At 43.4% G+C, this 27,561-nt stretch overlaps 1 long non-coding RNA gene across 1 annotated transcript; it reads right to left on the bottom strand.

The window, feature by feature from the left end:
- Window positions 1-1,378: 1,378 nt before the first annotated feature.
- On the bottom strand, window positions 1,379-10,863 carry LOC121628859. Its single transcript, XR_006008288.1, has 3 exons — window positions 10,853-10,863; window positions 8,796-8,799; window positions 1,379-1,519 (listed from the first exon to the last, which is right to left on the bottom strand). It is a non-coding gene; the product is annotated as an uncharacterized LOC121628859 (long non-coding RNA).
- Between the last annotated feature and the right edge of the window lie 16,698 nt (window positions 10,864-27,561).

Raw genomic sequence — 27,561 nt, 5'->3', positions numbered from 1 at the left:
CTAGACTGTGCAAATTTGGAAATTAAGACTGACTTATGAAAGATAAAGTTAAGTCCATTACAGTTCAAAGAGCCATTGGGTGGCAACATTTTGTTTTACCCTTTTTTGATATTTCAAAAACAGCATTTATAAACTGCACTGAAGCCAGAGAGATGGATTTATGTAGAGGAGGATGAAACTTTACAAGTAAAACGGAACTGTTTTAAAATGATGTTTGGGTGGCTAAGTTAAAGTCAGAGGTCTGTATATTTATCATAATTCTTGTAATGAATTCTATCAGAATGAAGGGCATGACCTTTATTTAGACACAAATTTGTTTTTAGGTCATGAAAAACTTGTGTTAAAATTCAGCATGTGGAGGTAAAGTTAACGTTAAACACAGAAATGAGACAGAAGAAGACAATACAGGTTGTCTGTGCTGTCTTATGTTCACTTTTGCTCTGATACTATCCTTCCCACAAACACAATCCCGATTTCCCCAACCAGAAGCCGAGGATGGACCACACGGTTCTGTCCTGCTAAAAGCTGGGATGCAGCCTACAGAGCAGGAGACAAACTGGCTTATAGCAGGACCCACAAAGACCGGAAAATGGCCTCCAGCTGGCAGAACTCAGGTTCAAGCAGCTGAGGAACATTTCAATGACAACAGCACAGTAACATGTAGAAAGGCATCAAGACCATCACAGAGTCCATGCCCACCTGTAGCTCCCGCCGGAAAACCCTGCTCGCTCCCTCTGTTCAGTGGGCGTATTTGTCAGTCGGTGGCGGGAACCCTTCTGAATAATCTGATTGGCAGGATTTTCAGCTTAGATGACAACGCAGGACTTTGCCTTATTCATTTTTATTATCTTTTTAAGAGCTTGGTGCAACTTTATTGCCCCTAAGGTACGGAAACATGTACAAACATGACAGTTTAACCTGGAAGTAAGCGGAAGGTTTTAAATAACAGTTTAGAAAACAAAAATAATACAGCGGTAAAGGTTAATATGTATACATCAGGAAGGGCCGTTGAGTAAAAACAGAAGAAGAGTGAGGATGAGACGTGGGTAAAAAAAAAAAGTAGAAGAAGAAGACGAGGACAAGGAGGGTAGGGGATATATACATTCTTTAAGTTTAACTTTATCTCTTGTAACATTTGTTTAATTAGAGAACAGGACATGTTTTCAGTTACAACAAAAATTTAGCTGTCAAAATGTATAATTAGCCATGAGACACAGATGCAACTCACGGCACACGGCTTGTAGCGTACATTGACATGTGGCTAATAAATGGCCTGTACTTATATAGCGCTTTTATCCAAAGCACTTTACATGTACTTCGCATTCACCCATTCATACACACATTCACACACTGATGGGGGAAGCTGCCATGCAAGGGGCTCAACCACTACCCATCAGGAGCAATTTGGGGTTCGGTGTCTTGCTCAGGGACACCTCGACATCAGCTCTCTGGGCCGGGCTCGAACCGGCAACTCTTCGGCTGCAGGACGACCACTCTACCCACTGAGCCATGCCGCCCCCTAATATATGCTAACACCTGAGTACTGCTTGGACTTGGCTGCATTTTACTAGTTTAAGGCTAATCTCTGTTTTACCCCTTTCTTTAATTTTTTGTGACATTTGTGACTAGAAGTTGCTGTAGATATCATTACTAATTGTAGCTGTCAAAATCCCAAGACTAACTGTGTCTCTAAGAGTGATTTTTGTCTCAGTTCCGTTTCCAACATAACCATTTGTTGGCAATTCTTTAGATACAGATGAGGACGGCACTGAACAGCTGATCCTGTAAGATGATGGACCAAGTCCTGCACTACTATTAACATCTGTAAGAAGTCTGTTCATTTTGAATAAATTTGATTACTGATTTCCTTAACTGTCTGTATGTCAGGTTTAATATTAATGAAGTTAGCTCCTTAAATTATATATAACTTTTTTAAGTACACCCAAGCACAGGAAAATTAATGTGATTTTCCTGTCAACAGCATGTTCTCAGACAGCAAATAAGTTCCAGGCTGATCAGGAAATTAGAGTCTGGCCATTCACAACAACGTCTGGACATGGACTTTCTACTGTTTACATGCAGGCAGGAGCTGTACCTCTGGGAAGCACTGTCGAGGCATGTAAATATCCATGCTGGATGAAGAGCTGGAGAGCTGGACGAGGCCGGACGAAGAGCTGGATGATGCCGGACGAAAAGCTGGACGATGCCGGACAAAGAGCTGGACGATGCCGGACGAAAAGCTGGACGATGCCGGACAAAGAGCTGGACGCAGCCGAATGAAGAGCTGAACGATGCCGGACGAAGAGCTGGACAAGGCCAAACGAAGAGCTGAATGATGCCGGATGAAGAGCTGGACGAGGCCGGACGAAGAGGTGGACGATGCCGGATGAAAAGCTGAACGATGCCAAACGAAGAGCTGGACGATGCCAGACAAAGAGCTGGATGAGGCCAGACGAAGAGCTGAAATATGCCGAACAAAGAGCTGGACGATGCCGGATGAAGAGCCGGACGAGGCCGGATGAAGAGCTGAACGAGGCCGGACAAAGAGCTGAAAAACGCCGGACGAAGAGCTGGACGATGGCGGACAAAGAGCTGGACGATGCCGGATGAAAAGCTGGACAATGCCATCCAGCTCTTACAGAATGAAATTTCAACAGCAGGCTATCAAATGGTGAAAGGAAGGTTGAGGTCGATGGGTGTATATGTCCAATGGAGAAGACTTACTGCATCAATGCATCACGTGGACTCGCTTGGAATTCTTTCCAGACTGAGTGGACTTGGCTGCATTGTGCACTTATTCTGTCAGAGGACCCATCTCACTGTGGCATGTCGACACTAACCACAACCTGATAAGATGTGCTTATGCAGTTATGAAAATTAAATTAGCATGTTGCCGTGAAATGAATGAATTGCTTGAGTCTTGGTGCAGTTGATGACTAATCCAGGAAGAGTTAGCTTAGCTTTTTACAACCATGTTTACTCTGTGTACTACAACGAACTCCACTTGCTGGAGATGGATGACCTGCCTAACTATCCTCCTGCGGTAAGATCTTATGACTAGTGAGGGGCAAACAAGGGAGGTAGTACTCCTTGATCCGTTTCAGTACTTAAATAAGTTAACAAATGTCAAACGCATTTAAAAGGCGTTATTAGAACTATAATAAAAGTAAAACCCTGGAAAAAACAAAGGCATCGATATTTTATTCGTAATTGGTTTTATTTCTTCAACTAGTTTGTAAACTTTTCTTTTACAGAGGATCTGTTTGCTGTCCACCTGATGTTCCTTCTCAAACTTCCGAAAGACCTGGATGCCACCATCCCATCAGAATGGAAGAAAGCAAGGAAACAGAACCCCTGAGCAGCTCTGGCAAACAGGAAGGATGCTTAACCCATCAACCAGAGAATTTTGACTAAAAACTGTGGTTGTGCTGCACAAGATACCTGTCAATCAAAAGGACACGCCCCGAATTTCAAGATTAAATAACATCCAAATGGATGAGTTAGACAAAAATCCCCCCCCTCACAGTTGTCATGAAGGTAAACTTGACCTTTTAATCCTAAAATGGATTTTTGTACCAGGTTTTAAACATGTTTATTTCTGCTGTGAAGTTGGTCTTTTTAATATGGGAGTCTATGGGGATTTGCTGTGTTTTGGAGGCTTCACATTTTACCTCCGAAGGTTGCTGCTTGGTACAGACTCCTCAAAACAGTTAAGCAAAAGCTCTGCTTTGATCCTTTATTGATTTCTGAACTTAAAAGTGAATGTGGATGCATAAGACTAGCTTCATTGTGTATTCGTTGTTCTTTAGCCAAAGCTCAAGCCTCCAGGTGAGGGAAGGACCGTAGATCAACTAATAACTTGAAAGATATACATTAGGCCTCTGTTCCCTCTCAACCACCATGTGGTGGTAAGATTCCTACATCATTGCAAGACTGCAACCAACCACGAGTCAATCTTGTACTTTTTTCCCATTAGTCTTCATCTGTTTCTGTCCTCTGTCTCCCAGAATCTGCAGAAAGTCCTGCAGAAATTTGAGAACTTTCAGTTCTTGCCGACGTCTGACAGATCCTTCCTCACTTAAGTTTGGAGAAAAAGCATCAACTACGAAGTCTGCATCAACTTGAAACATAAAAACATTAAAACTTTAAAACTACATGATGAATCCTAAAATGAACAATTAAGCGGCCGCACCAAGTACAATTAAATAGTGCAAATCATATCACATATTATTAGCCTCACAGCATAATAATCTAAGTCATATTTTGGCTAAATTGTAATGTCCAACTGTTCTCTCCGACTATACTGTTGACGGTCTGTGCATCATTGCCCATACAACACAAGGCTAATGATGTATCAGAATTTTGCTAAATCCTGCATACATTTATTAAAACAGACAGGCAGAATCAAAGTAAGGGAATATTTGTTGTAAACACTGCTTACTGTTTTAATGTGGCCAGGAACAAAAAGCTCTGGACACAGTTGCTAGTGTTGTGCCAAAATTTGTTACCCCTTACAGTTTGAATCCCTCACGAAGCTGAGTCAGGATCAGGATCAACCTCACAACTGAATGCAAACCTATGGCCCTAATAAGACAGTAAGACAGGAATACTGTATGTATTCAGAGTAAAATGGATATAACTGGATCATGTGACAAAGTTACTTTAAAAGTGAGCATGCTCTGCGACAGCTTTTTCCTTGCAAACAGTTATTGGTCCTTGCCAACCACAAGCCACAATGACGTCCCATCAGTCTTTCATCGTCTGCATTTTGCACCTAAGTGTAAAATCATCATTAACACCGGTACATAACAAATCGTGAAGATAACAGAAAATGTCAGATGTAGCAGAAATATGCTAACAACATGTAGGACAATGAATAAATGATACACACTATTTCATGGTAACACGGAACATAAGCCTGTGGTTTCCAGTGCTGAGCTGCAGTAGGTTGCAGTGATGAGGAGAAAATGTCCTTCGTACCATCTGGATTGTAAGAACAGTGCTGGTCAGAGTACTGAGAGAAGAGGACGGGGGGATACAGTGACAGGGAGGCTGAGAGGCACCTGCTGGATTCATGAAGCTGGTTGATTACGATACCCTAATCTTAGTGTATTAGTATTAACAAGTAACACAGCAGCCATGTCACTGTGTTACTGTGTGCTGTAAATATTATCAGAACTAGTATAATGACTACCGTCAGTACCAGAACTTCAGCCTTCAGGTTTTTCATATCCTGAGATGTCACCTCCTCGGGCCCACCATCAATGCTCATCTCCCCATGGCACAAGAAGCTGTAGCACTGTTTGGTGCAGGACCTCCTTGGACCAAACTTGTGGCCAGAATCTCTCCACAGGTCCTTTTGTGAGAAAATTACAAACTATTTAGAGGGTAAATAAATACTAATACCTTAAATATAAAATGTCTTCCATGCACCATTTTTTGTATAAATTATAAAACACTTTGTTAAATGCAATACATCACACAGATCAACACTCTGATGAGATGTGCTTAGTGTAACACACACCAGTGAGGAATCCTGTTCGTAGTGCACCTTCATCTATTCAGTGTTCACTGAGGAGATTCTTTGGTGAGGCCTTTCTTCATCTGATCCACTGCCTCATCGCCTTTGAAACAGCTCCTACCTTCTAACTGAGACGTTAAACGTCATCCACCCTCTTCTGAAGTGCCATCAGGATGTCTGATACACTAAACAGCCATTTAAAAGCATTAATTATAACACAGACTCAATTAAAGCTCACAGATGGAGATGTGCAGCAAGCCCATTCATAGTACAAAGTTCTTCTTCAGCTGAGTTACTGGTAAAAAAAAGTATTTAGTTATGTATAAAATGCAGTGAAAAGCCCCCTACTAGAGAAATTTGGATTTTGTTAACCTGACCCTACAAAAACTAGCATGTGTACAGATGTCACCTTTTGAAAAGAGCTGCCCACACAATGGGCAGGCAACCCATGACAACAAAAACCAAAAATATCGAGGCTATAGAGCTAGAAGATATAGAGCCTCTTTTACTATCTTTTACTGAGTATTTATTAAAAGTTTAGGTTTTCAAATTAAGCCACTCATATAATATATAGTTACCTTATAATGTCTACTGTGGTGTGCTCGCCTTACTCTCCAAAACTTCTGGCTGCATTTCTGTCGAAACCCGTAAAAGTTGCAGGTATTTAGGAATTCCAATCAAATCTCTTTGAAATCCAACATGTACAAGACAACCTTTGGCAGTGGAGAAAGTTTGTGTATCTATCTGGCAGAAAACCTGAGGAGTGTGAGACAATCGTTCAAACATGACAAAAGCATTGATAAAATCAACTGAGATAAGAATTTTGTAGGTCTATTGACAGACCCTGTACACAGTGTACATCTCTCAGCTGGTCTGGGAACGTCTTGGCATCCTGCAGAACTAGCGGAGGCTGAGGGGAAAGGAGGAATTTTCTGCTGAGGATGCTGCCCCTATGAACAGAAGAGATGTGCACAGTGATCCTACACAACACATTTCCCTGAAAAAGAGGAAATCAACAGGTTTTCACTGCCGTTATGGATGTTACACTCCTGGACGGGAGCCCGAGGAGCTGCAGGGGCACGCCGTGTCCAGCGTGTGCTGGATGGGCATAATATACAAACAAGACTTTCCCAAGGTCTTCATACTACTGCTCCCAGTGTATCCCCCGTCCTCAGGTGGTAGAATGATGAGTTTCCTCTGATCCTCCTGTTTCCATTTACATTAAAAACAATCTTCAGCTGTTTGCTTTCAACAATCTCAAACGTACCTACATCAGTAAGAACAAAATCAGTTTAAACACATTTGAAAAACAAAGACAACGTTTTAGCCACAGCTCGGCAGCGCCAACGCTGCCTCGACCTCACAGAGAAGGTCTGTCTGTGGATGCCAGTAACACCGGTGAAGATTTACTCAGAGATTTTTTTAACTACACATAAATGCAACTTTAGTAGTTTGACATGAGGTATCATACCTCATTATAGCCACATCCTGAGGAATGTTATTTCCAAGCCGCCTGTAGAAGCATGAGCTCCTCAGTGAGTTTTTCTCAGGCTGTCTGCAAAAGGCAAAACTGGACATGGGTCATGCTGCTGCCGGGCCTATTGTTTGTCAAACCTAAGCGGGGTCTCAAATTGGTCCTTTCTTTAAATAGTCCAGGGAAAATAGTGTGGAGAAAACAATGAAAAACATGTCATCTGTAGATCTAAAAATGCTCACCTGAAATAACAGATAGCGTAAATGAACGCTGTCAGTAGAAGAATAATGATGTGGTACAATCATTCGCAGCTAAAGGTCGATGTTAACTTCAATTAAAACATTTACTCAACGGTTTCTTAATTCTGTGGATAATATATCTTGTGTCTAAACCAGGCCATGCGTTGCTGCAGCGCTGCACAGGTGCTGTGATAAACCTCTGAGGTGGTGGTCTCTGCAGTGTCTCCTGACTGGAGTCCCTTGCTGCCTGCTGTGTGGCTGTCCCTCAACTTTATGAATAAATCTTTAGACCAAGACTAAATATCCTGCATTATTTTAGTTCCATGAAGTTTTGACATTTCCCAACTGAAGTTTGGCCAATATTAGCTATATATTCAGTGGTTATTTCATTTTCTATCACTTAGTCCATCCATTCCTTATCTGCACAGGTAATCAATGTCATGAATAAATTTTTAAAAAGGGGTAAAACTGAGATTAGCCTTAAACTAGATGAGTAAGATGCAGCCAAGTCCAAGCAGCACTCAGGTGTTAGCATATATTAGCCACATGTCAACGTACGTTGCATCTGTGTCTCATTATGTCTAATTATACATTTCAACAGCTAAACATGTCCTGTTTTCTAACTAAACAAATGTTACAAGAGATAAAGTTAAACTTAACAAATGTGTAATTCCCCTACCTTCTTCAGTTTGTGGACTTCAGCTCAGCCTTTAACACTGATCTTCTGGACCTGCTGGTCCTGAAGCTCCACAACCTGGTCTGCCAGCATCACTCTGCACCTGGATCAGGGACTTCCTCACCAACAGGCCCAGGTGGTGAGGATAGGGAAGTCAGCATCTTCATCACTGATCCTCACCACTGGAACACCGCAGGGTTGTGTGTTCAGCCCCGCCCTCTTCACCCTGGACTGCTCTGCCATCCACCCACCACCATGGCTGGGAAGTCTGCAGACTATCCCACCGTGGTGGGTCTCATATCCAACAATGATGAGACCACAACAGAGAAGAGGTCCAGAGTCTCATAAAATGGTATTCCAAGAACAATCTGGTACTTAACATGAAGAAGACCAGGGAGGTCCTAGTAGATTCCAGGAGGTCCAGAAAGACTGAGCACGCTCCTCTCTGCATCCACGGAGAGGCAGTGGAGCGAGTGGACAGCATGAAGTTCCTGGACATCCACATTTCCTCTGACCTCTCCTGGACTGTGAACACTTCCCACCTGGTGAAGAAGCCCAACAACGGCTCTTCTTCCTCAGGAAGGTGAAGCGACGGGACTCTCTTCTCAGCTGCTGGTGAACTTCTACAGAACCTCCATGGAGAGCATCCTGTGTCTCAGTGTGACGGTACGGCAGCTGCACAGGACCAGAAGAGCTTAGCCCGGCTGGTGAGGACAGCTCAGGAGATTGTGGGCCGCCGTCTACCAGACCTGGACTCCATCTACACCGCCTGAGTCCAGAAATCCAGTCCAGTTGCCCGCCCACCCAGGCAACGCCCTGTTTGTACCACCTCCATCAGGAAAGCTGGACAGGAGCATTAAAACCACCACAGACAGGCTCAGAGACAGTTCTTCCCCAGAGCTGTGGAAGCAGCAGCTCCCTGTAGTCCAGCACTTACATACTATCTACAGGACTCACACACATGGACCAACCCAACCCCTATCTTTATGTTTTACTTATGAGTGCCTTAAATATTTTCTATTTTCTTATTTATGTGTGCTTAATCTGAGAGACTCCTCAAAATTTTGTTGTGCTGTATAATGACAATAAAGATCTTGAATCCTGAAGAGATACGACAAGAGTAAACAGACTGTCTTTGTCTGGCTGGAGAGATCTCAGAGTACAGCTTGGTTGGATGATTAAAAATATCTCAAAACTGGAGAAACAAAATCTTTAATTTCTTAATGTTTCCGGAAATGAAAGACTACAGGTGTCAAAATTCCCAGACTATTACTCGCAAAGAATCTTTTCTTTCACACATTTTATTTATCTGCAGTCCTCTCATTTCATCTTCTTTTGTTTCCATGTCAGTGCAGATAAACATTCCTGCCATGCTGGGACCAGTCAATGTAAGAGAAGTCGACAGGGGGAAAATCAAAGGTGATGGCGAGATGCACACATCTTTCTCCAGCAGCCTGCCGCCAAACCTGAACCGACAGCCGTAGTTTGTCACCTACACAAAGACACTGCTTCATCCCAACACTGCAGACACAGGTGAGACCTCCAGCACAAATCCGCTGTCTCTTCTGCTCTGTACTCTCTTACTCTTTTAAGAGAAACAACAAAATAGGCCAAAACAGAAAATAAAGTAAAGGAATTGTTAACTGAACCAGTCTACAACCCATGGGCTCACCACTCTTGGGTAGTGATGGTTAACTTAATTCTTTTTAGTAGCTCCAGTTTAAGTGAGTCAGAAGTCAGTGAGTCAATCACAGAGAATGAGCAGAAGTTCATACCAGCAAACACCTGCTCCCGATTCCCACTGAGTCATACCATGAAGCTAAAACCACTGAGTTCAATAATAATCCATTTCATCATGAGAAACAAACAATGAGAGAAAAGAAATTTTTATTTTCCCTTTTAACTCACATAATAAAGTTATATATCAATACAACCAACAAATCACTCAGAGAGCACAGACCTCCACCAACTCATTTTATGTACCAGTGATTGTGGTCATTAGTTTAGAGTTAGAAGCTCTGAAGGTAAAATGATCCTCATCTCCCCACCGGCAGGTACAGACCTACATCACCACCCGGTGGTCATGTGACCACGGACAGCAAACCCTGCATCATACCAGCGTCCGTGTTGACATGTGCAGCTTGTTTCTGTGGTTTTAAGTTTCCTTCGTGGGTTTCTGATAGAAAATGATCCATAAAGTCATCCCGGTATATCAATGCCCTCAGTGTCTGAGGCGAAGCTCGCGGCCGTAGGACTGAGCGGACGTCCTGATGTCTGTCCACCGTCACACTGAAGGAGCTGCTAACAAGAAACATGGAGAACTTCACAGAAACCCCCAACAGAAGTTTTAAACAGTAAAATCATAAAAAAGTTTTACTCAGCAGTCACTAAATGACCTGAACACAGGGCTCGAAGGATCGTCAGCATTAACACACTCGGTAGCTGCTAGCCAGCTTTCACGTCTTTCTGGGCTTTTTGCCTTTCGGTCGTTGGAAGAACGCCGTCTTGTTGTCTGTGGAACAGCCATGTTTATGGCAGCCAACCACAACAACTTTTCAGCATATTTACAGGAAACGACGAAAATCAGAGAAAAATCTGAGGAGCGACGCTGAAAATCCAATGATGCTACGTTAGCAACCTGTAGTTTTTCCCGGTGAAAGACCCGGATGTGATGAAGTTCACCGATGTTCCCGGATGTTTGCGCCTGTAAAGAATCCTAAAAACAATTCCTGGATCCAGACAGTGATCCGGATCACACCTAAAATTTAATCACTTGTTCCTCTATTCCACTTCAGAGATTTCCTGAAAATGTAATCAAACTCCATCTATAAATTTATTTATTTATTTATTTATTTTATTTTATTTTTTTTTAACCTGTCTTGTCCAGCATCGTTGCAAACAGAATGATTGTCTGGCTGCCGACTGGTGCTGGGCAATTTTACTCTATCAAGCAGGGATTTATACTACATGTATAAAGTCCCTCTTGATGACATGAAAAACTTTATTAAATCAGACTCTTAATGCTGGACTCGACCGGAGGGGACAGAGAGAGAGAGAGAGAAAAGAAAGTAGAGAGAAGAGGGAGGGGAGAGAGAGGGACAGAAAGGGTGTGGGGAGTGCGGGTGGGGACTTGAAACATCATACAGAAGACCATGTAATCCATACTACTTACAACATATATAGCTAAGATCATCCTAGCCAGTAGGTCATTACACAACTAGTTGATAATAGTAACAATAATAATAATAAGAGTAAGAGTAATAATAATAATAAGAACAGAAATAATAAAAAAAAGAAAAAAAATATGATAATAGATATAAGTGAAACTGCTGTATTCAAGAACACGCGCAGAGAAACCTGTGTGGATGTGTTGGAGAACTCGGCCACACGGCGACGCAAAGACTGTGTGGAGACGTTCAGGAAGGAGTGACCATGCAGAGTGATCATGCAGATGCCACCTCACTTGAACAGAGGCCAGAGTCAGGCCAGCGGTCCCGAGACCCAGGCCACCAGCCCCCCCGCAGGCAACAGATCCCGACCGGTCCACAGAGACAACCACTCGCCCGCCCAGGAAGGCAGCAGCAGGAGACCCCAGCAGGAGCCGCCCCACGGACACAGGGCACCGGCCCCGGCGGGCCGAGGCCAGCAGTCCCCGACCCCCCTGGGCACCGGCCGCCCGGGACAGACGGGGCAGAGGGCCCGGGCCCAGGAGCGCAGGGACACCCCCCCCCCCCCCCCCCCCCCCCCCCCCACAGGCCGAGGGCCAGCACGCCACCCGGGGGGACCCGGCCCGCCCAGACGGCCACCACCAGAGGCCAGCCCCACACCCCAGCGCCCAGCCGCACACCCCGAGAACCAGTCCTGCCCCCCCCCAGACCAACACACACACACACAAACACACACACTCTCCTTCCACTCCTCCATTCATCCTCCCACGCATACACCATTCAACCCTCACATACTCTGTCCTCCCACACACACACACCATCCTTCCACCATCCATCCTTCCACACACACACCATCCTTCCTCCCACACACTCACCATCCTTCCACCATACACTCTCCCACACCTACCCCATTCTCCCACACACACATCATCCCTCCACCACTCATCCTCCCACACATACACCATCCTCCCTCTCATACACCATTCATCCACCTTCACACCTCTCACACACACACACACACACCATCCTTCCACTACCCATCCTCCCACACATACATCATTCTCCTACACATACACCGTCCTCCCACACATACACCATCCCTCCACCACCCATCCCCCCACACCCACACCACTCTCCCACCCACACACCACCCCCCCCAACACACACACACACAAACACCATCCCCCCACCACCATCCTCCCGCCACCCCACGCCACGGGGGGACAGCCCCAGCCAGGAGGCGAGGAGTAAGCCTCCCCCCTGGAAGACGACCCGCCAGCGGCTTAGGGCGCCCCCGTCCCCCGCCGGCCCCGAAGGGCGTCACAGGCCCGGAGCAGGCACCCCAACCCAGGCACGCCACGAACCCCCCCAGGGGCCAGCCACCAGCCCAAGGGGCCACTTTCCTCTTTCTGAGTGGGAGGGGGGCGAGGCAAAGGAAGGGAACCCCAGGCCCACACCCCCAACACCCGGCCAGGGCGCCCCCCAGAGGACACGTCCTAACCCCCTGCAAACGCACACACACTCTTTTTTTTTTTTTTTTTTTTTCCCCCAGCCACTCACACACCCTCTCACACACCTCTATACACCAACACCTCAATACGTGCACATACCTCCACACACACACTTCACGCACATACCTATAAACACACACACCGGTGCCCACATACACACACACTCACATACATACCCGCATATACACACAAGCACCTCCATACATACTCACGCCTCCACCCACTCCTTCACTCCTCCACACACACCTCGACCTCCACGTGCACACACTCATATATACACACCTTCACACACACCCACACACACATCCCACATAGACCTCCACACACACACCCGCACACCACTCACACACACATACACGCACACACCTAGACCTTCATACACACCCACACACACATACAGCACACACATCCCTCTACACCCACCCACACACCAGCATACCTACGGACACACACACACACACACCCACCTATATACAAACACACCCCCACCCAGGTTCCGGGGCTGCGACCAACCCCCGGCACGGCACATCCGGACGGGCCCAGCCCCCCCCAGCAGCGGCAGACCCCCCACCCCCAGGAGAGGGGGGAGACCCGACACCCCAGAGCCCGGGGCCCCCACCCAGCCCACCCCTGGCCCGACCGGCCACCCGGCCAGGGGCCGACGGACACCGACCCAGGCACCCCGGCAGCCACCCCCCACCGCCACGAGGCAGCCCCACCCCGGGGCCCACCCAATGCCGCCCGCCCAGACCGGAACCCCCAGCCGACCCAGCAGCGGAGCAGCCGAGATCCCCACCCAGGAGACAACCGGAGACCCGAAGCCACCAGGGACCCCCCACCCATATCCACCCCCATCCAAGCGAAGCCGCAATCCTCCACCTACATTAGGTGATGTAGCCAGTCACAGGGGACCAGAGGGAATGAAAGTCATCTGATTGGTTCCTGGAGGAGGCAGACATTGTCTCAATGCTGATGTGATCTAACAGGAGATTTCTAAACTGCTGGATAGACAAATTATTCTTATCTTTCCAGTTCACAAGAATAGTTTTCTTTGCGATGCATAAGACTGCGAGGACCAAGTTTATGGAGTGTATTCCTATGTTAGTGTCACCCAGGTCGCCCAGTAGGCAAAGTGTGGGGTTTGCAGAAAAACTGGTTTTAAACCATTTTGAGAGATCTTCACACACCTTAATCCAGAACCTTTGGACAGGTGTGCAGGACCACAGCGCATGGATGTAGCTATCAGAAGTGTTCTCAGAGCAGTGTGGGCAGATATCTGATGGTGAAAGGCCCATCCTGAACATCCTGTGTCCTGTATAATGAGTTCTATGGAGAATTTTGAATTGTATTAGTTGTATATTTGAATTCTGAGTCATTTTAAACGTGTTTAAACATATTTGTGACCATCTTTTCTGATCAAAGTTATTAGATAAATCATCTTCCCATTTTGAAGTTGGGAGAGGTATCCTGTCTTCTAGCTTTGCAAGTAATCTATATATTTTTGATAATAATTTTGGAGTATTAAGATTCAAGAATTCTGCTATTCTGACAGGAAGCTGCAAGTCTAACTGTACAGGGGTATACTTCTTACATATAATTGATTTTAGTTGGTGGTACTCTAAGAATTTATTGCTGTTGATTCCATACTGTGAGACAATTGTGTTGAAAGATACAAAGTTTCCATTTTCTATTATCTGTCCTAACTGTTGTATTCCTTTAGTCTTCCATTGAGTGAAGTTTATCATCTTTTTGTTCTGCAGGATGTCAGGGTTGTTCCAGATGGGTGTAAGTCTACATGGAAAGAGGGAAGATCTGGTTATCTTACAGAATTCCCACCAAGCCATTAAGGAAAAACGGATGTTAAGGCTTTTAAAGCACTTATATGGTTTAATGGTTGAGCTGATGAACGGCAGGTCAGAGATGACTAAGTCCTCACACAAAGCCTGCTCCCCATCTAGCCACGGCTCATCCAGATAACTGGGTTTGAGCCACTTTGAGATGTACTGCAGCCTGTTAGCTATAAAGTAGTGATTAAAGTTTGGTAGATCCAGTCCTCCTCTATCTTTAGTCTGCTGTAAGGTTTTAAGACTGATACGTGACGGCTTGTTTTTCCAAAGAAACTTGGATATGAAAGAGTCCAGAGATTTAAACCAACTGGTGGAGGGTTTAGTGGGTATCATTGAAAATAAATAATTAACTTTAGGTAGAATCATCATCTTAATGGTGGCAACTCTCCCCATTAGTGAGATGGGTAAGCACCTCCACCGTAAGAGATCATCTTCTATTGTTTTTAGTAGCTGAACATAGTTTAATTTTGTTAAATCTGATAATCTGGGGGAAATATTTATACCTAAATATCTAATGTTTCCTGTCTGTATTTTGATATTAGGGATGTTTTGTAGGTCACAGTTGATGGACATGGCTGTAGTCTTAGACCAGTTAATAGAATAATCAGATATTGATGAGAACTTATTAATAACTGTGATTGTCTCAGAGAGTGATGTTTGTGAGTTCTGAAGGAAGAGTAATACATCATCTGCATAAAGACTTATTTTATGTTCTATATTTTTGCCCTGGATTCCTTTAATTTCTATATTTTGTCTAATAGCAGCTGCTAATGGCTCTATGAAAATGGCAAAAAGTGAGGGGGAGAGTGGACAGCCCTGTCTGGTGCCTCTCTGTAAGCGGAAGCTTGGAGAAGTTTGATCGTTGGTTTTCACACATGCATTTGGGTTATTATATAATATTTTAATCCACTCTATGAAAGCAGATCCAAACCCAAATTTGTCTAGTGTTGCAAATAGAAACTTCCAGTTTACCCTGTCGAAGGCTTTTTCTGCATCTAGAGAAATGATTGTGGATTCTAGATTATGTAAAGTAGAGTAATCTATGAGGTTAATTAGTCTACGCGTGTTAGTAGATGAATGTCGACCTTTTATAAAACCTGTCTGGTCCGGATGTATTATAAGAGGGGTTATTTTTTCTATCCTTCTGGCAAGAGCTTTACTAATTATTTTCAGGTCTACATTTATTAAAGATATGGGACGGTAACTGGATGGAAGTGTGGGGTCTTTGCCTGGTTTTAGCAATAGTGTTATATTAGCTAAGTTCATATTTTGCGGTATTTTTTGTTTTTCCTGTATTTCTAACATCTATAAATTTATGTTTGTTGCTGACATATGGATGGAATTTCCGAAAAAGCTTGTGGAATTTCTACAGTTCTTGTCCTCATCTTCATTCTTCTTCTGCTTTGTTGTTCCCTTCCTGATCCTCTCCTTCTTCTCTGGTTTGTTTCTTTTGCTGGTTGCATGTCAGCTATTCTGCTCAGCGCTGCCCCCGTGGTTTCTGGTGGTATTGCTCCGTCTTCTGAGCCAAGCAAAGCTAGCTAAGCCTCCTGAAAACTGACAAAATTATGCGTGTAACTGATGCAGAAGATGGACGAAGCTGTCCGTCCGTCTTCTGCGTCCAACATAAATGAGCCTTTATTAATTTGTTATACTCTCAACCCTTCACCTAGCTGTGGCCGCCATACTGAATGTTTGTTGTTCAGGGTGTTTAGGTAGAACAGTGATATAGGTGCATACATGATCCATGAGACAGGAATGGTTGGCTGGTGGAAAACCAGATCTAATAACATTAACATTCACATAATCAGTGTTAAACAATTATTCTATTCTATTCTATTCTACAGTCATTTAGCAGACGCTTTTATCCAAAGCGACTTACATTTCAGAGTAAGAACAACACAAGCATGAATTCAAACAAGATGGGACGTCATAATTAAGTGGTAGTCAGACTGCTGTGAGTCCAGTTGGACCAGGTGCTGCCATTTAGTGCTAGAAGCAATGCATATATATATATATATATATATTTAAGTTTTTTGTAGTTTTTGTAAGTTATTTTGTTTAAATACAAACATCACGATTTCATCAAACAATATCAACTTGGGCATAAGTTATTTCTAAAAAGTGGAACTTTACTTCTCTCCGTCCTATGGCTACCTGCTCATCACTTGAGTATCACGCAGTAAAGGTCTCTACACCCATCACTGCATACATTCTGGTCATTTACAGCCTCCAGGTGGCAGTATAGATGAGTTTGTCTCTGAAATGGACATGATTCTCTCTGACATTCCTGATGAGGGCACACCACTAATTGTCATGGGAGACATGAAGATTCACATTTGCAAACCACAGCAACTGACTTTCTGGCTCTCATCAACTCTTTCAATCTCAAACTGGTTCAGACTCCTCCAACACACAAAGCTGGTAATACTCTTGACTTGGTACTAACCAGAAACTGCTCCACAGCCGACCTGTCCGTCACCCCGCTGCATCTCTCAGACCACTTCCTGGTTAAATTCTCTGTCTTCCTTCCTCATGTCACTCAAGCGGCTCCAAAAATGGTGTCCTACCACAGAAACCTGAGATCCCTCAGACCTACACAGCTGTCTGATGAGGTTTACTCTACCCTCCCTTCCCACTGAGACTTCTCCTTACTGTCTGTTAATGAGGCTACAGAAACACTCTGCTCCTCTCTCGCCTCCTCTCTGGACAAACTCTGTCCTCTGGTGTCAAACCAGCCAGACAAAACCCTCCCAGTCCATGTCTCACCGAGGTTCTAAGGGAGCACAGAGCCGGACTCAGGGCTGCAGAAAGAAAGTGGCTCAAATCAAAACAGCACACTGTCTGAGTACCAGCAAAAACTTGAAACTTTCACATCCAGCCTAAAGGCGGCCAAGATAGTCTTTTATCAGAACAAGATCCGCAATGCTCCCAACACGTGACATGTTCATGGTGTTTAACTCTCTTCTATTTCCACCACCTGCTCAGCCTCCCACTGTGCTGACTGCAGAAATGTTTGCTTCCTACTTCACTGAAAAGGTCGCTACCATCAGTAACCAATTCACTGAGCCGGACCAACTCAGCCTTACCAAACCAGCTACTGGTGCCTCACTCTGCTCCTTCCGCTCTCTAAATGAGGACCAAGTCTCTAAACTTCTAGCTAATGACTGTACCGAGTGAGGAGGTGTATAGTGAAAAGAGAAGAGGGCCAAGCACTGAGCCCTGAGGCACCCCTGTTGTCACTCCATGTGATCTGGACACGCCCCCTCACCAAGATACTTTGAAGGATCTTCCTGTGAGGTAGGACGTAAACAACGAGAGGACAGATCCTGAGATGCCAAGCTCTGAGAGTGTGGAGAACAGTATATGATGGTTGACCTTGTCAAAGGCAGCAGACAGACAGGAGGCAGCTGGTTAACTGTAGACGGAGGAGAGACAGGTCCATCCCAGAATAAAGGGAGCTGCAGTATTCTATTCTATTCTATTCTACAGTCATTTAGCAGACGCTTTTATCCAAAGCGACTTACATTTGAGAGGAAGAACAACACAAGCATGAATTCAAACAAGATGGGACGTCATAATTAAGTGATAGTCAGACCGCTTTTGAGTCCAGTTGGACCCAGGTGCTGTCATGTAGTGCTAGTGCAGTGCATATAATTTTTTTTTTTTTTTTTTTTTAGTCATTTTATTTAAATACAGGATCACGATTTCATCACACAATATCAAGTAGGTCATAAGTGCATGATTTCATCCCATAATATCGACTTGGGCATAAGTGCACACAGCTTCTTCAGTACTTGGTTGAGCCAAAAAGCTGGACAAATCTTTCTGACTCATTTAGTTAAGCTAAATGTGGAAATGCTCCTTGTCTCTGAAATGGAGTAGTCCAGTCTAGAAAAGATAAAAGTGTGAATGAGCCTTTCTAGGGCATCACTAGGAAGATAAGGCTTGATCTGACTACAAGGCCTCAGCTGATAAAAACCTGACTGGACTACTGCACTGACCTGCTGTCACATTTGAGGTTAAAATCAAAAACAAGCCCAAGATTTTTAATAAGAGGGCGGGTAAAATAGTCCAGAGAGCCAACAGCACTGCTGCACCCTGCCAGCAGGTCAGTTTTCCCAGCAGTGTTGACCTCTGTTTTCTTTTCATTTTTACAGAGGAAGTTCATCTCCTTACATGTTTTAACGTCCTGCAAGCATTTCTTTAGGTTCTCTATTTATTGATCTCTAGCAGATTTTAAAGGCAGATAAATCTGGATGTCTTCGCATTAACAATGAAATGACATGGTAACATTTTTTAAAATGGATGCCAGAGAAAGTAAATGCAGTGAGAATAAAATAGGGCCGAGGATGGAGCCTTGAGGTACCCTGTAATTGAGGCCTGTGAAGTAAAGAGCTGCCCAAGATGAACTCCAACAGACTGTTGCAAACGTAGTAATAAAATATCATGATCCACAGTATCAACAGCAGCAGTGAGATTATGAAGAATTAAAGCAACAGAAGCTCCAGAATCAACAGTTAAAAGCAAATCATCGTAAACCCTGAAAAGGCCGTTTCAGTGCTGAAACACGACCTAAAACCAGACTGGAACCCCTCACGGAGGTCATGTAGTTCCACATGATCCTGTAAGATAAACAACTTTCTCTAACATCTTAGAAAGAAAAGGAAGCTTAGAAACTGGCCTAAAGTTTGAGAGAATGATAGGATCCAAATTATTCTTTTTAAGAAGAGGTTGCACAGCAGCATCTGGAACACAAGCCAGGAGAAGAGAGGCATTCACAAAACTAACTACCAGGGACTTACAGCACTAAATACGTCCTTCAAGAGTCTGGGAGGAGTAGTGTCACCAGGACAGTATGAAGGCCTCAAATGTTGAACTATTTCAGAAATTTAAGAGACAGTCACAGGTTCAACATGTTCTGAGACGACAGAAGATACAGGTGAGACAGCAGGATCAGGGCCAACATGAGAGTAAAAACCTGACAGCACTTAATAAACCATCATTTCACAGAGTAAAACAGAAGGAGTCAGAGAAGAGGAATCATACTAATTCAAAAGAGAGTTCAAAGAATTAAAAAGAATTTTAATTATTGCTAATGTTTTCAGACACAAAGGTAGAGATAAACTGGGTCTTCATATTTAGCAGCCTGAAATTCAGCTAAAGGAATTTTAACATCTCTAAAGACACATGAAGCCTGTCCTTCTTCCATTTTCCCTCAGCACACCGACTGAGACTCGAGTGTGTTCGTGGAGCCATGGCTCTGCATTTACAGCATTTGGTACTGACAGGAGCACGGGCCTCTACGACATCCAGACCCAGAGTCCTCCAGGAGCTGGTTAACGTTTCCATGCTGCTGGAACTCCACAGAGGGAAGCTCCGATCCTGTAAAGGCAGCGGAAAAAGCGAGCCCGTCTGTGTTGATCAGGCGACTTTAACGCACAGAAGCACGCAAACCAGACCAGATGTTAAAAGATCAAACCTAAAAAACAGATCAAAAAACTGGCAGATGATCAGAAAATCCAGCATCACAAATCTCCTGAACATCCCCATGCAGACAGGAGTGAGAATCAAGTCCAGGATGTGTCGCGTGATGGATTCTTCACTAACTGATGCAAGTTAAAGGAGCCAATCAAGCTCATGAAGTCTTCTGTTAGCGGCTTGTTCTCAAAACACATGAATGTTAAAATCCCCAACAATCAAATATGATCATAATCCAACATAATAGATGAGAGTAGGTTCGCAAAGTCCTGAAGAAAGTCATTTTTAAATTTGGGCGGCTGGTAGATCACTACACAGAGCAGGGATTCACATTTCATCTCCACAAGCTGAACTTCCAAGCTGGAAAAACGATGAACTGGCAGCTGCCGACACGGAAAATAGGATCAGAACACGACAGCGACTCCTCCCCTTTTATCTGCAGGTACAGCATCTGAAGAATCCAGTCAGGAGGAAAGGGGTGAAGTCACCAGCTCGAAGCCATGTCTCTTTCAGAAAGAAAGTTTTGTTTGCTAGCTATCCAGCATTAATGAGAGCCAAGAGGACAGTCTCCTCATCCATGGCTGGAGACGAAAGGAGGATCTGCCACCAGCATTGGAACCTGGTCCGCCGCTGCCTCAGGACACAGGCTGGATCCAGCGTAAGGAGCAGAAACGTCTCATCACATGGTGATTTCTTTTCGATGAGCCTTGATTCTCACCAGGATGCCACCTCGCTTTCGTTGTTTCCGTGAACACTTCTTCCGTGGAAGGCTGACAGGTCAGAGAGGAACAGGGGAAGTTTAGACGTTCTGCCATTAGAAATCCAACTCAGATTTGATTTTTGTTTAAGACTAATGTGTAACAGAGCTTGGCAGTTAATAAAACAGCAGAAAAGCTTCGGGGCCTTCAGAGAAGCATTTACCAACATGTCGTTTAATCAGCATCCACATACTATAACAAAAAGAGTCTCGAAACTGTAGTTCCTGTAAAACGGGGCTTCCAAAGTTTTGTCCTTGGTATGGTTATATACTTATGTGACTATTATTTTACACCTTAAATGTTGTTTTGGCCATGTGTTCATCACGTCATATAAACCTTCCAGGCAGGAAGGCATCCTGATAGGAAAAATGCCACCAAGGGCCTGAATAATTTAGCAAGATTTTATTAAATCTCTGCCTTTAATTAATGATTGGCTGGTTCTTTCTGAGCAATTAACCAACACAGACTGTGATTAATCTATTAGTCAGTGTTCAAAGGTTGCTTATTTTATACTGTACTAACATCCTGTTGAGCTGAACTGTTTCAGTCACAAACACGAAGCAAACAAGGAAGAATTTTATTTATTTATTTATAATTTCTCACCTTGGTCTGGCATAATCGTGTTGGTTCTGCTAAACTGATTTTTTTTTACAAGCAAAGTTTTAAAAGTATTTTTTTAACCAAAAATGTATTTTAAAGACACAAAATTGTGTAAAATTAACCTCTGATTGCAGTTCCTGTTGTAACTTGCACATCGTTAGATATTCTTTCCTGGGGTCCTCGGGTGGATCGTCACACAGCTGGCCCCTGTGATGCCCAGTGTGTTGTAAAGTCTGCAGAGGCCCTGACCTACAAACCTTCTGGAGCTGACCTCAACGGGCTAACACCTTGCATGCAACAGTGTCTTCGTACTCAGCCCCCTTCCTCTCATTGGCCTCCTCAGTGTGGTCTTAACACGGAACCGTGAGTTCCAATAATATGATCTGCTTTGAGGTCCCGGAGAACAGCACCATGTCTGAGGGATGTGGTGGCAGCTCTGGGAATCCCAGTTGCTTCCCCAGGTCAAATTCTCGTTCCCTGTCTTGTGCTGTTGCTAGCAGCCCAGAGGAGGTGTTCTTAGAGAGCGCTGATGGCCTTCCCTGCCCTTACTGATAGACATTCCCACTAGATGGAGTCATGTGCATTCACCGTGATTCACCGTGATGCAGATGGTGTCTGCTGTAGCTCGTGGGACTTCGTTGTGGCACTGGAGGTAGCGTCCTTTCCCCGGGACTTATGAACAGTTACTGAGTAAGTGCTCTAGGGACAGCGGGCTTGCTGGTGACTCCAGCTTCCTCTAACCGAATAGATCAGAAGGGCTTGGTAGAACATCATAGACAGCCTGGATCAGAAATTTGATCTAGTGGGCTTCAAAATCTCAAAGATTACCCCAGGAGACTTTGCAGTGTTCTCTTATCCTGTACAGGTTCTTCGCTCTTTCACTCCATCCATCCTGCTGGCTTTCTCCTACTGCCGCTCGCACCTCATTGTGGACCAACCCCCACCTCTCCTCCCCTTTGCCCTGTCGTAGCGTAGTATAGAGCTGCTGCCCAGTCCAGCCCTACCATGCGCCACTGTGCCCACCAGTACCCTGTGTCTCAGTCTAGCTTCAGCCTTCTCTACTGCCTCTACAGTTCTTCATGTCTGCCCTGAACAGAAAGGATCAGCAGACTTTCTGTACTGCAGCGCCTCTCTGGTACAGGTCACCATGAGCTCCTCCTGTAAGCTGCCAATGTGGAGCTTCAGCTTGTTGTTTTGTCCGTACAGAGTGATGTTGCTCGGACTCCACGGTAGCCCCAGCCGCCTCTGTAGGGACCCTCCTCTCTAGGCTCTCCACTGTTGAAACTGGGATGTCATAGACCAAGAAGGGCCAGAAGATTCATGGGACATATCCAGGCCTCGCTTGGTAGGTCTGACTTATCTACTCGGGCCTACCAGGCAAGTTAAAGGCCTGGATATATTAGCATGAAGATAAACGGCAAAGGCATTGTGTGTTTGGTAATACCTGCTTTAATATAAATCATTGTACACAACATCTTCCTCAGATGCAGCACTGTGTTGAAAATGCTTGGTGTTGTGACAACAGTAAAGTTTTTGTGGCTGTAGTTTTGGTGAAACTGAACATCTGATGTCTGCTGTTTTTAGCACTAAACTGAAAATACTGAGCTGTGCAGAACAGTATCCAGCAGAAAGTCAAGGGTGGGCTGTGAAGCCTGATAAGACAGTGCTGCTGGACTCTCCTACTATTATCGAGCATGATAGACATCAGTATGAACAGATAGGATCAGTCATTTTACCAACCACAGATAAATGTGCTACAATAAGCAGCCACTTAGGATTGTTTTATTGGAGAAGAAACAGACTTATCCGTCTTCCTGCATTTCATTATTACACTAACATTCATTATTGTTTATGAAATCCAGTATGTAAGTGCTGCATGTATGCAACGAGCCCAGCAACACTGTGGAGTGATATCAGCTGTAGTTGCTTCTATTTCTTTTGTGGATTTTTCTCCCTCCAAGTACATTTGCTTCTCCTGTGTGTTTCTTAGGGAGGAAAAGGCAAATCACAGAGTTTAAAAGTGGGCTAAAGTGTGTCTTTTTGTGCCATGGTCTCATGCACGGCTGTTAATTTGCCATGTGAGGCAAGATTATGTGGTCATTAGAGGCTCTTAAATTGGATTTAAGCAGGAAACTCATTATCATCCGCATAAGGAAGATTTTCAATTGAGATCGCTTCATCTCATATTAGACATAACTACCATATTACAGCAGATGTTGTATCGGGTTCTCAGACAAAGATAATTCTCTCTTGCTGGATTGTATTTATTTCTCTTTATTAAAGGTTTTGGATTCATTTATGTCCTATTTTCCAGTTTTTCTATTTTTCTGTATCTTTTTATCCTTTAAGCAAAGACATCAGTGTAATAATCTCATGGGTATAGGTTCTTTGAACTAGCTTGTGTTCCCTCTTGACTATTCTTTCTAACTCATATACTGTACTGTTTGAAACAGTGAGAGAAACTACAGTTTATACACCAATCAGACATAATCAGACCCTGTTACTGAAAGTTATACTGTGATGTCCTGCACCACACTGTCAGTAGGAGATCCATTAATTCCTGTGAGTTGGGAGGTCAAGAACTGGACTTGTTTGTCCATCACTTTCTACAGATGCTGGTCCATCCCATGCAGGGGTTTTTCCTCTTTCTCCTCCAGTTTCCACTGCCTGAAACATTCACTGCATTCATGTTTTCCTATCATATCTCAAAACTCACATGTCAAACTGCTGAGCAGAGCTGAGCAGCAGCAGAGCTGAGCCACATTCCCAGCCACACACTTCAACAACCAGGCCCAGGATCCAGCAGTAGGCCCAGGCCTAGAGGCTAACAGCAGTTAGCCATCTACTACCAGGCCCAGGAGCAGCAACCTAGCTACTAAATACAGCTGAGGCAACTCCAAAAGCAGCAGTAGCAGCCCAGCAAACAGTAAGAGCCTGGGCCCAGTGATTGGAGAACAATGGGGCCCAAAAAAAAACTGAAACTAAACATGAAGATGAACAAGTCTCTGTGGAGCAGGTAAGTGATCGACTTTCTAAGCAAAAGGAAATGTTCACAGTCCTGCTCCAGCAGCAACAAGACAATTTTCAATGCTTTGTTAAAATGATCCTTGACTCAACTAACTCCAGACTGGACTCACTAACGAGAGAAGTGCAGGAGATTAAAACGAGTCTTCAGTTCACCCAGAAGGAGGTGGACAACATTAAAAATAACAAATCTAGCTGATCACAGCAAGGCCCTCCAAGCTGACATAATCAAATATGTGACAGTCTTCTAGTATTCACAGATAAATTAGAGTACCTAGAAGGACAATCAAGAAGAAACAGCCTGGTAGTAGATGGCATTGTAGAGACACCAGCTCAGCTCAGAGAAGCTGCAGTTACAGAGAGACATTGAGGTAGAGAGAGCACATCGTACTGGGAAACCAGCGATGGGAGAACGACCAAGACCCACTGTGGTAAGATTTCTAAGACATAAAGACAGATCTACAGGACTTCAGAGAGAAAAACATCTGAGAGGAACTGACATCTTCATAAATGAGGACTTCACAGATTCAGTTAGGCAAAAAAGAAAAGAACTTGATGAGCAGCAGGACAGAGAGGAGACATTGCATTCCTCAGACAGGATGAACTGGTCGTCCACCATCGCAGCAGCATTCCCAAGCCGGTTATGGACACTTAACGGCATGTCTGATCAGCGTTACTCCTCAAGACCTCTTTCTCACACCCTATGGTTGAAACTTCTACAAAAAAAACCCACATTACATAATAAAGGACTAAAAATTGCACATGTAAACATAAATAGCATCAGGAATAAATTGCATGAAATAAGTGAAATTCTCTATAATAATATACAAATACTGGCAATATCTGAAACACATTTAGATTAAACATTTCAATTCAACAAGACAGCGCTTTAAACATCAAAGGGTACGACATATATAGGAGAGACAGAAATGCATTTGGTGGCGGGGTCGCTGTCTTCATTCACAAATGCATACCTACAAAAATTAGAGAAGACTTGATTGACTTTGGCAAATACATGTGCCTCATCTCAAACCGATATCAGTAGGTAGCGGTTACAGACCACCTAGTGCTACTGCTGTGTACTCGGATAAAATATGTCAAATGATAGACTACATCAGTGTCATGGGTAAGGAGATGTGTTTAATGGGAGACTTTAATATTGATTGGTTAGACCAAAACTGTTAAAAAACAAAATGTTAACTACTACTACAGCCTGTGGTTTTCACCAGCTGATAAATATACCTACCAGGACATGTCTTAGTAATGGCTCCAAGAGCTCAACATGTATTCACCATATTTTCACAAATGCTCCTGAACAATGTCTCACAACTTTTTCAGTGCCTGTTGGTTGTAGTGATCATAACATGGTGGCCGTAGTAAAGAAAGCAAGAATTTCAAAAACTGGACCCAAAATAATATTTAAAAGATCATATAAGATGTTTAAAACTGAACGCTTTAAAGACGAGATTAAAACCTGATTCGGGTGGAAATTTTAAAAGAATGTAATCCAGTCGTAGCTTTGAACAAATCTGAAGAAATTTTGTTGCCGGTAGTTGACAAACACGCCCCTCTCAGAAAATTTACAGTCAGAAGTACCGTACACCCTGGTTAGATCAAGAAACCGAAGAGCTCATGAACCAACAAGATAAGCAAAGAAAACAGCGAGACTAACAGGACATGAGTCCGACTGGAAAATATATCGTAAATTTAGAAACTGTGTTACAAAATTAAACAGAATAAAAAGAAAAAATATTATGAAAATAGGATTAGTGACATTAAAAATAATAGCAAAAAGTATGGAAAACATTAAATGAACTGATGGGCATCAAATTTTATCAAACACCATCATTTTTAGAAGTGGATGGTTGTTTCCTCACTCGACCATCTGACCCTGCATGCCATCTAAAGAAATATTTATAAATAAAATTAACAAATTGAATGATAATATACCCTCTATCGATATTACTAACATATCTAACGTCCTAATAAAAAATAAAATGATGAAAGATAAACAATGTTCATTTCAGTTTGATAAAGTGAGTATAAAGACAGTAGAAAATTTATTAAAAACATGTAAAAATAAACCTCCAGGCATTGATAATCTCGATGGTAAGCTACTAAAATGGTCGTAGAGGAAGTTGCTCCACCCATCTGTCATATTATAAATATGTGTTTTTCCAGCTTTCTGTGTCCAGAAACAGCCGATCATCCAGTCAGCCTCTTACCTGTAATAAGTAAAATTATGGAATGTGTCATATCTGAACAAATTACAAACTACTTTTCTGTGAATGATTTAATAACAGATTTTCAACACGCATATCACCACATCAGCTCTGACTCAGATGACAGATGACTGGTTAAGGGAATTAGATAAAAAGAAAGTAGTTGGTGCTGTTATGTTGGATTTTTCTGCAGCTTTTGATTTAATTGACCATAACTTATTGTTGGAAAAACGTGAATGTTATGAGTTTGAAGTGCCTGCAATGTCCATCCTTAGGAACTATCTAACAGAACACAACTAGTTTTCTTTAATGGATGTTTTTCTGATGAGAGTGCTGTGTCTTGTGGAGTACCACAGGGAAGTTGTTTGGGAGCTTTATTGTTTACCATTTTTACGAATGACCTTCCACTTGTTCTGAGAAATACAAACATAGGAATGTATGCTGATGACTCAACCTTATATACATCTGCACTGACTATCAATTAGTTGAATTCAGTTTTAAAAGAAGAATTAAAAGTAGTTGTAAACTGGGTAAAACACAACAAACTTGTTTTGAATGTCTCTAAAACCACCTGTATGTTAATTGGTTGCCATCACAACATCAGTAAAAGGCCTCAGCTAAAGCTAAAAATGGAGAAAGTAATTATCAACCAAGTGCAAGAGACCAAGCCGCTGGGGGTCGTCACAGATGACAAACTTTCATGGAAGACACATATAAATAAAATTGTTAATAAAACTGGGAAGTGGCATCTCTGTCATTAAAAGGTGCAGGTCATATTTGTCACTAAAATCAGTTAAATTAATAATACAAGCTTTAATTAATTTAATCTACTGCCCAGTGGCCTGGTCGAACACCTCAGCAGACATGATCAATAAATTCCAAAGAGTGCAAAATAAAGCAGCTCGCAGTGTTCTTGGTTGTCATTCTAAAACAAATGTAGCTGGAATGCATAAAGATATCAACTGGTTAATGGTAAGAGATAGATTACTTTATTCATTACTAACATCTATAAGAAATGTATCCACATCAAAAACCCCGCACATT

The sequence above is a fragment of the Melanotaenia boesemani genome, chromosome 18, assembly GCF_017639745.1.
Source record: "Melanotaenia boesemani isolate fMelBoe1 chromosome 18, fMelBoe1.pri, whole genome shotgun sequence".
Lineage (NCBI taxonomy): Eukaryota > Metazoa > Chordata > Actinopteri > Atheriniformes > Melanotaeniidae > Melanotaenia > Melanotaenia boesemani.
This window is presented reverse-complemented; position numbering and strand designations above follow the sequence as displayed.